Raw genomic sequence first — 9,801 nt, forward strand, 5'->3', positions numbered from 1 at the left:
TTTTTGAGACAAAATAACTTTCAAACTAGAATTCTATGCTCAGTAAAACTCTCTTTCAGTAATGAAGGTGAAATGAAGTCAAGTGTGGATACAAACTGAGAATCTGCCATCGAGATACCTGAACTACGCTGTACGTCAGAAGTTAACACAACATTGTAAATCAACTATACTTCAATAAAAAAGAAGAAAAGATACCTGAACTAAAAGTATCGTTAAAGTACATGCTTCGAGAAGAAGGAAAATGGCCGTAGAGGGATAGTCTGAGATGCAAGAACAAATGATAAACAAAAAGGTGAACATAACTTTTGGACTTGTGTTGACTTAGCTAAGCTGGAACTATATTTCCAAGAACTTCCTTCCCTGCATGGATCCAGGTTAGCGTGGGCCAGAAGAGACATTTTGCAAGAGACTTTTAGAAAGCAAATGTGAAGCAGCAGCCCTTTTCAGTTCAAATAAGAAGTGCTGTCCAGACAAACCAGACAGCATGGATAACCAGAGAAATATCTCCTGACAATTAGTAACTGCTTGTGCCCGGGGTGCATATTCAGTGCAGGGACGGGCGGAAAACAAACAAACAAACAAACAAAAACACTGGTGAGATGTTACCATCCTTCCTGGAAAAATGCTATGCACGCCCCCTTCCTGACCTTCTAATGAAAAGCAGTGTTTCACATGAAAGAATGCTCAACATTATTAATCATTAGAGAAATGCAAATCAAAACTACAATGAGGGCTTCCCTGGTGGCGCGGTGGTTGAGAGTCCGCCTGCTGATTCAGGGGACACGGGTTCGTGCCCCGGTCCGGGAAGATCCCACATGCCGCGGAGCGGCTGGGCCCGTGAGCCATGGCCGCTGAGCCTGCGCGTCCAGAGCCTGTGCTCCGCAACGGGAGAGGCCACAACAGTGAGAGGCCCGCGTACCGCAAAAAAAAAAAGACATTGTAAAGCAATGGAAACGAAAATGGTGTGATATTGGGACAAGGATTGACAATCTAGCAACGGAGCAAAACAGACAGCCCAGGAATACCATGCATACATAATATTTGATATATGATAGAAGTAGCTTTACAGATCTGTAGGGGAAAGGAGGAAGAAAATCAAAGAATGGTACTTGGGCAAATTGCTCAACCGTACGGAACCCCAAACAAATGAGACTGAATCCCTAAGTCAAACAATTCCCAAAGGCAGTTTTAGATATATTAGGTTGTAGGAAAGAAAAGCAATGCTTTGAGAAGATATATAGAATACTACCTACCTAATCTTGGAGTAGGGAAGAAATTCTTAAATAAATATTAATACATTTGACTACATTCTGTCAAACATACAAAGTTCTGTTCATCAAAAGATGCATGGGAAAAGATAAGCCAAAAACTAAAAGATATTTGCAAGATATATAAATGACAAAAGATTAGTGTCTAAAATATTAAAGAATTCCCCCATCTTGAAAAGAAAAATACAAACAATTCTATAATATTTAAAGTGAGCAACAAACATGAATATGTATTCCACCAGGGAGGAGAAAATAAAGGGCAAATTAATATATGAAAAGATGCTCAGTAATAATAAGAGGAATGTAAATTAATTCAGTTTCTTTGGAAAACCATTTTCCATTATTTTGGAGAGTTGAACATTTGTGTATTTTATGATCCAAGAGTGAACTCTTGCATGGGACCAGGAGACGGCAGCTCTCTTTGCAATAACCGCCAACAGAGGTTATCCATCTAAACTCTCGTCCAGAGAATAGTAGGTTCGTTCATTGATTAGAGCACAATGGTGAAACACACAGCAACACAAATGATTTTTAGAAACATAACTGAATGAAAAACATCAAGTCTCAGAAGATAGGATTCTATTTTTATAAAGCTCAAAAACTATGAAGAAAAAATAGCAAACACAAAATTCAGGATAGAAGTTGCTTCTGGGAGGGAGGCAGGGAATACGTAGGGGAGGAAGACAGCTGGACACAGATGGTGGGTAATGTGTTGTAGTACTCAGGGTGTGAGTGGTAGGTTCACAGCTGTTTGTTATACTTTGTAGCTTACATACATGTTACACATGTTCTTTTCTATGTACCACTAAGACATTAAGGGTATATTAGAGGTTAAAAATGTAAGAGGGGGAGGGATAAATTAGGAGGTTGGGATTAACATATACACACTACTATATATAAAATAGGGAACCAACAAGGACCTACTGTATAGGACAAGGAACGATATTCAATATTTTGTAATAACCTCTAAGGGAAACAAATCTGAAAAAGAATATATATATTCACCTGAAACTTTGCTGTACACCTGAAACTCACACAACATTGTAAATCAACTATACTTCAATTTTAAAAAGTTTAAAAGTCAGTTTCCACGGGAGATTCATATTCTCCAGTCTTCAGAACTTTGTGTTCATTTTGTGTTAATTATTTGATCTATTATGCTAAGAGAGCATTGGCACCCTCCCTTGGGTCAATTTGTACATTTTTGGAAATGAAGAGAGTCTCCCGGCTCCAGAATGGCCATGGCAGGACTGAGGGCTGACATTTCCTGTCTCCATAATAATTGGAGGAGGAGGATTTTCTGAGAGGGAGTGACTTCTATGCTTTGCAGTGCCCAAGGCTGCAGTCCGTGAATGTGACCTTAATATGTTTTCTCGACTCTTCTGGCTGACGGACGTGATAGAAATGGGGTTTTCCGGGATGAGGTTGTGGATTGGTGAGCCTGGCCTGGGAGAAGAAAGACCAAGGCAGGAATCCAAGTAAGCGCTGTTGTGGCGAGAGACTTGGAACCCTCTTCCCAACCTGTAAACTTTGGGACTTTCCTCCTTTGAAATTCTGCCTAATGTTCCATTTCCCCAGAAGCTGGTGCAGTAAACCCGCACAATAGTCCTGGTTTGGAGGTTTGTCTTTAGGAGCAACAAGGAATGGACAAAAGGAAGGAAGGGGGGCCAACCGGGAAGGGAAAAGGGGGAGGGGGAGGAAAGTGAAGCCGGTGACAAGCTGGGGGGAGGCTGTGAAGAGAGTGAAAGCAGGGGAGGCGCCTGGCGCAGTGAGTGAAAACATGGCTCCTGTCTCCATCACTTCCTAGCTGGGTAACTTGGGTAAAAGACTCAGTTTCCTCCTGTATAAAATGGACTCACGATAATAGTACCTCCCTTTGTCATAGGGTTTGTGAAAATAAGGAAATATATTTTGTACATTCCCTGGCATACAGCACGCACCCAAAAAATGCAGACTTAATAAAAAGAAGACCACCTAAAAAGAAGTCACTAAGCCTTAACACAAACTCTGAGCATTTGAGCTGGGGCCCATGGTCCAGCGGGGAATGGGGTGCAGTGCAGGTTGGCTGGAGTCTGGAGGGAATCGCAGACACTGTGATCATATTTTCCCACCCCACTCCACCCACCCCGTCCTACGACAATTCCCTCAAGGAAGAAAGATGCCCTTATAAACATGAAACCGCCCAAGCACTGTGCTGGAGACGCGGTTATTACTGTTAAGTGGACTTTTATGAGCCATGTCCTTTTCCTCTCCTGCCTGTCCAGAATACATCAGGAGGTTTCCGGTAAGGCTGGTTTGACTTTTTCACCCATTTGACATTAAACAGTGTACACTTGGACCCAAATAACACCCGTTGGGATGTTTGGTGGCGTTGGTCCGGGGCTTATGTCCTTCCTGTTTGGAAATTGGGGGCTTTGAGAAGGAACATTAGCTCCTGTGGATGCTGAAGTCTTATAACCTCAGAAACCTGGGCGACTGGAATCCTGGAATCCCCATGACTGAGTCACAGAACGTCTGAAGATCAGGTTGGTGTTTGGAAGAGGCGGGTGGGGCAGAGGCTTCCCAAACAACAAACCAACGTGGGACGGATGAGATGAAAGTCGTACAAAAAGGACAAAACATTTCTGCAACCTGAAGCCAAAAGATACCTGGTGATGTCCCATCAGTGGTGCTACCTGCCCCCTTGTCCCAGGGAAAGCAGAGGTCATCTGGTAGGGGCCACTGCTGCCAGCCTTCTGGGAATGGGTGGCCAAAGGATGAAGCCAGATGAACCAGACTTTCCTCTGAATATCTCGTCAAGGCTGTTGGCACCTGTCCTGCAGAGTTAAGGAAAGATGCGAAGGAAGTCAATGGAAAGTCTGCAAGTCAGAAAAGATCAACAGCTGGAAAGTGTTAAGATCTCTTGCCAAAGGGGAAAAGTAAAGTTCTTTTGGAAAAATATAATTTTTTTGGTAATAAGTAAATAAAAATAAGTAAAATATTTTTTCTATGCACTGAAAGCATCCACTTCTATCAGGTGAATGGTTCAAAGATTAAAATATACTTGAGGAATAGCAAATGATTTGCTTGACTTAATCTGACCGTATGGAAAAGGTAAATTTGCTCCCAGTCAAAAACATCCAGGATATGGACCTAGAGATTATCACACTAAGTGAAGTAAATCAGACAGAGAAAGACAAATACCATTCGATATCACGTATATGTGGAATCTAAAATATGAACTTACTTACAAAACAGAAACAGACTCACAGACATAGAAAACAAATTTATGGTTACCAAAGGGAAAAGGGAGTGGGGGAGAGATAAATTAGGAGTTTCGGACTAGCAGATACAAACTACTGTATATAAAATAGATAAACAACAAGGTCCTACTGTATAGCACAGGGAACTATATTCAGTATCCTGTAATACACCACAATGGAAAAGAATATATATGTGTGTGTGTGTGTGTATATATATATATATATATGTAACTTGACTGTACACCAGAAACTAAAACAACGTTGTAGATCAACTATACTTCAATTTTAAAAAGGCTGTACTGAGATATACACTCAAAAACTGTATAGACAAATCAAAATTAAATTAGAGAAAATTCTAGAATGTGACCTACAGAAAAGGAAGGAAGAAAAAAGACAGAAAAACAAAAAATAAAATAAAACCGAAACAAAAACATCCAGGATCATATATTGAGCACGTCCTTCTGCCCAGGGCCAGCTCTAAGCACATTCCATGGATCACCGCACTGAACTTTCCAAGTGGTCCCGTGTAAAAAGGAAAATAGCACCCCCAGTTTGGAAATGAGGAGACGGAGGTATGGAGAGACTGAGTAAGCCGTTTGAAGTCCCGCTGACAGCAGCATTTGGACCCAGGCAGTCTGTCTCTTTCTTTTAAACACTCCTGATCGTACCACGAGAGCATCTGCCTTTGTTTTTGGAATCCAATTCTTTGAATGCTTCAGTTCCTTCCAATATTTTCCCTTAATTTTTGAAACATCATATTTTCTCCTGTCAAACTCGAGGACTGCACCATTCCTGGGTTTCTTGACATCGTGATGGGGTTAGAGAGAGGTCCACTGTAATTCCTATAACGTTGAGTTGTGGATGCTTGCCATGTTTGGACCAAGTTCGAGATCTTATTTTTACCTCTGGTCTAGTGTCAGAATCTCCTTGGTTAGGCAGAGGAGGCTACTGGCTTCAAATCCACACCAAATGTGCTCTCGTGGGGAATGGCATCGCAAAAGGGCTTCCTCCAACTGTTCCTTGGAGTTGTTGCATTTGAAGATCATGAAATTTAAAGAATATCTTGACCCTTGGGCTTTCAGTAGCGTGTCAGAGGATAAACCTACCTCCAAATACTTATCCTGGTCTCTGCATGCAGACACCCAGAAGCCGGGTGGCCCTTCTGGTGGCACGTGGGTCTGTTGTAGGAACAGAAATAAACCAGAGAAATAATGATCACGATGAGTATTTCTTGAACTTTTATCATGTGCCTGACACTGATCTAAGCGCTTACCATCCATCAGCACCTTCCCTCTTTGTGACACCCAGTGAAGTTCAAGAATTGGAGATATAGGGGTCTGTTAGGAGTTTTGCCCCCAGTCTCAAGCTGGGGAGCAAATGGCTCCAGGGGAAGAACATTTCTCCTTTGTGATCCAGTGTTTCTTTCTGTCTTAGAGTTCTGAGAATTTGTTCTTTTGCATAGAGGATGAGGTTACATTACCTTGGGGAATAAACTTGTCTTTGATGACAACTCCAGGCAGTGGCTGGAACTCGTTGCTTCCTAGGGGCCCGAGGTCTTCCATTAACTAGCCCAAGTGGTGGCCTCACGGGTCAGGGTAGAGAGCAGTGGCCCTGAGAGCCAGAAGCTCCAGGCCAGACCACGCTCCCTTCCCCCTCCTCGTCACCTCGGCTTATCAATTTACAGCAAGAAATATAATTGCAGGGACACGAAACACTTGCAATCTCTATCCAGTATTCTCTCCGAGCCATCCTGGGGAGATGAATTCTAATCCTCAAGGCCTGGAATGGGGAGATAAGTGGGTGATTAGCATGTTTAATTATTTAGCGTGATGGTTGATGGTGTTCATCTCACAGGAGAGATCTGTGCCTTAGTTTTCCCAGGGTCCAATCCTCTGAATAGGACTTAGATGGCTTTGGACTCCATAGCTGCCCTTGTCTGTCTGCCCTGCCAAGGGCTCTACGCCTCCTTCCTGATGGGCCCAGCTGTCTTTAGATACATTAGCAGTTTCAGTGACCAGGAAGCTTTTGGTTCTCCTTTCTTGCCCTGTTCATAAATAATACATGTTGAGGGCTTCCCTGGTGGCGCAGTGGTTAAGAATCTGCCTGCCAATGCAGGGGACATGGGTTCGAGCCCTGGTCAGGGAAGATCCTGCATGCTGTGGGGCAACTAAGCCCGTGTGCCACGATGGCAGAGCCTGTGCTCTAGAGCCCTCGAGCCACAACCACTGAAGCCCGCCTGCCTCTCGCCTGTGCTCTGCAACAAGAGAGGCCACCGCAATGAGAAGCCCGTGCACTGCAAGGAAGGGTAGCCCCCGCTCGCCGCACTTAGAGAAAGCCCGTGTGCAGCAACAAAGACCCAATGCAGCCAAAAATAAATAATTAAAAAAATAATACATGTTGAAAAATGAGAAACTACAGGGGCTTCCCTGGTGGCGCAGTGGTTGAGAGTCTGCCTGCCGATGCAGGGGACGCGGGTTCGTGCCCCGATCCGGGAAGATCCCACATGCCGCGGAGCAGCTGGGCCCGTGAGCCGTGGCCGCTGAGCCTGCGCGTCCGGAGCCTGTGCTCCGCAACGGGAGAGGCCACAACAGTGAGGCCCGCGTACCGCAAAAAAAAAAAAAAAAAAATTAGAAACCACAGCTAAGCAAAAGAGGTAAACAAAAATCACCCATAGTCCTAGCCAGAGAAAAAAACTTTTGACATTTTTTGATGTATGCCCTTCCAGTCTTTTCCTTTTATATTTTTACATTTCCTCTTATATTTGCAAAAATACATGATTTATAATTTGAGGACAAAAAGTATTATTTTTCAACCAGCATTTTCACTTACCAGTACATCGAGAACATATTTTTATTCATGAGTATGCCCCATAATTGATTGACAGGGAACTTTGCACAATATTCTGTAATAACCTAAATGGGAAAAGAATTTGAAAAAGAATAGATACATGTATATGTATAACTGAATCACTTTGCTGTACACCTGAAACTAACACAACATTGTTAATCACCTCTACTCCAATATAAAATAAAAATTTTTTAAATAAATAAAATTTTAAAAAATTAAAAAAAAAATAAAAAAACAAGGGATTCCCTGTTTAGGATTCCTTGTTTAGGCTAAGGATTCCCTTAGCCATAGGAATTCAGTGATGGTTTTTTTTTTGGGGGGGGGGAAGAAGGCAAGATTTTTAAAAATTGTATCTCCTTCAAATATACAATAAATATATAAAATATATAGGATATAACTTGCCATTATAAGTGCACAAATTATTGACATTAATATGAAATTCATCTTTTGATTGGACAACCCAGTCCCTTCCCAACCCACCCTGCCACACACATTTCCTTATTTTCCTCCCGTATCGATGACCTGCCTGTGCTGGTTATTAAGCTGTTGTCTCTCAGCTCCAAATCGGTCCTTCTGTCCTCTGCTTTGTTGCCATTTTGAGCCTGGGACTCCCCAACCACATTTCTGCTTTTTCAGCTGGTACCCTCTTAGTGTCTGTTAACGGGGACCCAAGAGAGATGCTTTGAGGCTGGAGGAGGAAGAAAGGACTTGCCCCTTCCTGCCTCCTAGCTGTTCTCATGAGCCTCACTCTGGGGACTCTACCTCACCCCAGCCGTGGCAATTGTTTCCTCTCCATTTTGTGGTTTTTCCAGCACTGGCAGGACCAGATTCATTGGGCAACTCTGCCCCCGACCTCCCAAGACACTGGCACCAGCTGAACAGTGTCCCTTCTTCAGGTGTCTGAGCTTCACCTGAATGGGGTCCCTTCTCTCAGTTCCTATGTTTTTATAATTCCAAGCTCTTCCCTTTTTTCCCCAAGCACTTGGGCTGGTAGCTACATTCTGCAGTTGCTACCTCCATGATACCGTAAAGTTCTCGCTCTCTCTTTTTAACCTCTTGGTTACCAGGTTAACAATTTTATACTTAACAATTATTTATGTCAGATTCTCTCTGGTCAAATAAATCGTGTGATTTCTTTTTTTTAAATTTATTTTAAACATTGTAAAGCAACTATACTCCAATAAAAATTAATTAAAAAGTAAGACAAATGAATCAAAATAAAGTTTATTTTATCAACGTATAGTTGATTTACAATGTTGTGTTCGTTTCTGCTACACAGCAAAGTTAAATATGTAATTTCTGTCTCTGGATCGGACCTTGACTTATACAATAAATATAAATTAATTTTATTTATTGCATTGTCATTTTCTGGGACTCAGAAAGTCTGTATTCCAGACCTGATTCTACCATTAGTATATAAAGTAGCTAGTATATAAAGTACATAGCATATAAAGTAATTAAGTAAACAATTCCTCCGCTTGTCCTCTCACTCTGCTGTCATCCTCTTGGGATACAAAGTTCTACCTACTAGACTGCTCTTATTTCCAGGCTATATTAATAAATACTAATACTACTCATTTACTATGAGTTTTTTATGTGCCACATAGTTTCTTAGTTGAATGTTCTAATTTAGTCCTCAAAACAGCTTCATAAAGAAGACACTAGTCTTATCTTTACTTTATAAACAAAGACATTGATACACAGAGAGGTTAGAAGATGGCAGCGCTCAAGGACTCACAGCTCTAGGTGGCAGGGACGGAAATCAATCCCAGGTAGATGGACTCCAGAATCCAGGTACTTCACCTGTTGGCTGTGGGATTGTAGAAAGAAACAGGCTCTGAACCACAGCTCTGCCACTCATGTGATGAGTGACCAAGAGGCTGAGGTACTGGATGGATTGGATCTTGGAAATGATGCCCTAAGGAGTGGAGGGAAGGAGACAGCAAACCAGGTCCTCAAGCCATCAGTGATTGACAGGGGTCGACTGTAGCATCAGCAGATGCCAGCAACATGGAAGGAAGCTGGGTAGAGTCTGATGCCGTGAACTTCAAATGAGCTGGGGATTTTAGAAGACAGGAATGGGAGAAAAAGTCCTCTGCTGGAGAGAGTTGGAGAGGAAGCAAATGTCCTCAGGGGAGGGCAGGCTTGAGTCAGAGCTGGACGGGTATCATCATTTTTGGGACTGCCTTAACACAGTAGCATAGACTGAGTGGCTCAACCAACAAAATCTGTCTTAGCTCTGGAGGCCAGAAGCCTGAAGTCAAGTTATTGGCAGGGCTGGTTCCTTCTAAGGACTGTGAAGGAAGGGTCTGTCCGGGGCCTCTCTCCTTGGCTTGCAGATGGCAGTGTCTATATTCACAGACTGTTCTTTCTGTATGCATGCCTCTTTCCAAATTTCCTCTTTTTATGAGGTTACCAGTTCTATTGCCTTAGGGGTCCATTTT

General features: G+C 42.6%; 1 long non-coding RNA gene across 1 annotated transcript; it reads right to left on the reverse strand.

Moving 5' to 3' along the window:
• Nucleotides 1-2,294: 2,294 nt before the first annotated feature.
• On the reverse strand, nt 2,295-9,152 carry LOC112410827 (uncharacterized). Its single transcript, XR_003005506.1, has 5 exons — nt 9,096-9,152; nt 7,340-7,422; nt 5,991-6,289; nt 5,617-5,688; nt 2,295-4,084 (listed from the first exon to the last, which is right to left on the reverse strand). It is a non-coding gene; the product is annotated as an uncharacterized LOC112410827 (long non-coding RNA).
• Nucleotides 9,153-9,801: the final 649 nt, after the last annotated feature.

This window comes from Neophocaena asiaeorientalis, unplaced genomic scaffold (genome assembly GCF_003031525.2).
Source record: "Neophocaena asiaeorientalis asiaeorientalis breed wild unplaced genomic scaffold, Neophocaena_asiaeorientalis_V1.1 scaffold473, whole genome shotgun sequence".
Classification (NCBI taxonomy): Eukaryota; Metazoa; Chordata; class Mammalia; order Artiodactyla; family Phocoenidae; genus Neophocaena; species Neophocaena asiaeorientalis.